Source organism: Macrobrachium rosenbergii, chromosome 27, assembly GCF_040412425.1.
Source record: "Macrobrachium rosenbergii isolate ZJJX-2024 chromosome 27, ASM4041242v1, whole genome shotgun sequence".
NCBI lineage: Eukaryota > Metazoa > Arthropoda > Malacostraca > Decapoda > Palaemonidae > Macrobrachium > Macrobrachium rosenbergii.
Window position 1 is genome coordinate 26,555,332 of NC_089767.1, and position 2,532 is coordinate 26,557,863.

Sequence of the window (2,532 nt, forward strand, 5' to 3'; positions counted from 1 at the left end):
AGAACCAGCTGGTTACCTAGCAACGGGACCTACAGCTTATTGTGGAATCCGAACCACATTATACCGAGAAATGAATTTCTATCGCCAGAAATAAATTCCTCTAATTCTTCATTGGCCGGCCGGAGATTCGAACGCGGGCCCTGTAGGGTGCTAGCCGAGAGTGGTACCGACCAGTCCCCCCCCCCCCCCAAAAAAAAAAGTAGAAATGATCTTTGCAAAGTCGTTCAGTATGAGATACAGGAAAGCAATTCAAAGCCTGTCTTAACTCGGCAACACGTATAGCATAGCGAAGAGTGGAAACGCTGCAGTATCTCCTAAGACAAAAAAAAAAAAAAAAAAAAATCTCATAGAATTTCAGGATCTAATTATGTAACATGAATCACCAACTGATTAATTGGGAACGAAGGAGCAACGTCTACCAGGAACTACATATTGAATTAAGGCTTAAAATTGCGATGCTTTCCTAACCAGAGCGAGGCAGGAGTGAACACTTCAGGATGTAAACTTGGTGGTTGCCGCAGCATGACTGGAAAGTCTCTTATAGGTCTGCCACTGGAGAGGACGATGGCAACAAGAGCAAGGGTGGCAGAATGCCAAATTTCGCATCCTTGTCTTCTCGATATAATGACCAGAGTCTACGCATCGGAAGAATTATGCTTGTTTCGGAGTGCGCGCATGAAACTTACAGATTATTATTATTATTATTATTATTATTATTATTATTATTATTATTATTATTCATCATGGGCACATATCTTTGTGAAACATACAAAACCGTATTTTTGCGTGAAGAAACGTCCCATTGAAATTTTATAAGAGGCCCATTAAATTTGAATCATAAATGGTTTTTTTTTTTGGCTAACGAGAATACAAAAAACACAGTTTTTGACTATGTACAAATTATAGAATGAATATGAATAGTATTCTAAATAACATGGCTTGGTCTGTCCTTAATGCAGAAAATCCCTCGGTGTAATGAGTGTATGGAGTTATCAAATAATTTAAGTGAAACATAAGCTTCTATAGACCTAAATGGTATATCTGTAAACTTTGATACCCATGCCTTACAAAATGTAAAAAGTTCCCAAGTACTTTTGACTGTACTTCCAGGATACTGGAAACATGATTTGCTATTGGTCGACAGAAACCAACAGATTGAAGAGAAAGTATAAAAACTGTTACTTTTTCTTTTCTTTTTAAAGAAAATTTAGTCGATCTTCGTAGATTTGAAGTCAGACGTAGCCTTTTCAAGTCAGTCAGCTTTCTCTACTGTATTCTTCCAGTTGATCAGACTAAATCAGTATAATCCCCTTTATTAAAATATGATATGGCCTGCGTTTTGGGGCCCTCGAACACTGAGTTCTAGTTCGGCTTTTTCTGGGTCATTACATAAGCTATTATCCTACTTCCAGGGATATTCTCCTTTGTGGGGACACGGAATGGTCGGTAGCACGAGGTTTGCGTGTTGGTTCCTTGCAAGTAATGCATGTGAATAAAAGGCCGTCTTCCGGAGTCACCTCATGAAACGCGAAATGAGGGTTAGCTTAGAAAAAAAAATAGAGCTACTGTTTGCCTTGACTTTTTTTCCTTTTCCATTACGACTGTGAGCTAGTAAACCGCTCGTGAAATAGACTTTAATAAAAAAAAAGGGCGGGGGACTATATAGGTCTGTATAGACCCGTATATCATAACAGACTTCATGAAGACCAAAATTCTTATGAATTTAGTTATAACATTTCATCATCATTGCCTCTAACGCCGTACGACGCAAAGGACCTGTGTGTAAAATTCCGCCGCTCAAGTCTTCACTGTGTCTTATCTTTCACTAATCTCCACTCACGATTCTCATTCCCTTAGGTCTGCGTTTTCCAGCTCTCTGGTAACCAGAGAATCCCAACTGGCTCGCTAATTTCCGTAGGGTGTTACGGAGGACATTTCCCAGCTGTCTCCAACTCCCCTCATCAATATCTCATCTACATCTGGAACTTCTGTCATTTCTCATTTCTCCTACGGTGTCATTTCTTACTTTCTCCTGCCGTTTGAGTCTTAATATTCTTCTTGAAGCTTATTCTTCTTTAGACAAAATCTTTTAGATACAGTTTCATCATCATACCATGATCCACGACCGTAGCGATACGGGTTGTATTAGACGCATGTCAAATCCGACTTCGTATGCAAGTTTAATCTGTTCAGTTTCCAAATCTTATATAGCCTGTCTTCTGCTTCCTTTAGTCGTCTAAGTGTTTCATTAAATTCCAGCCCAAGAGAACCTGTTCTGGATATCATTGTTCGTAAATATTCGAAAGATTCATCCTCAGCAACCCCTCCTCCTGGTATGTCGTCCCTTTGTGGAAACTGTCCTCGCTACCTCTGTGTTCCCTTGGGTTTAAGTAGTGTCCCTTCTCTCTTGATATATGGCACACACACTAGCGGATCCAGAAAAATTTCATGGGGGTGGTTACCAATTTTCATATTATATATATATATAATATATATATACATACTATATATATATATATTATTTCTAAATCG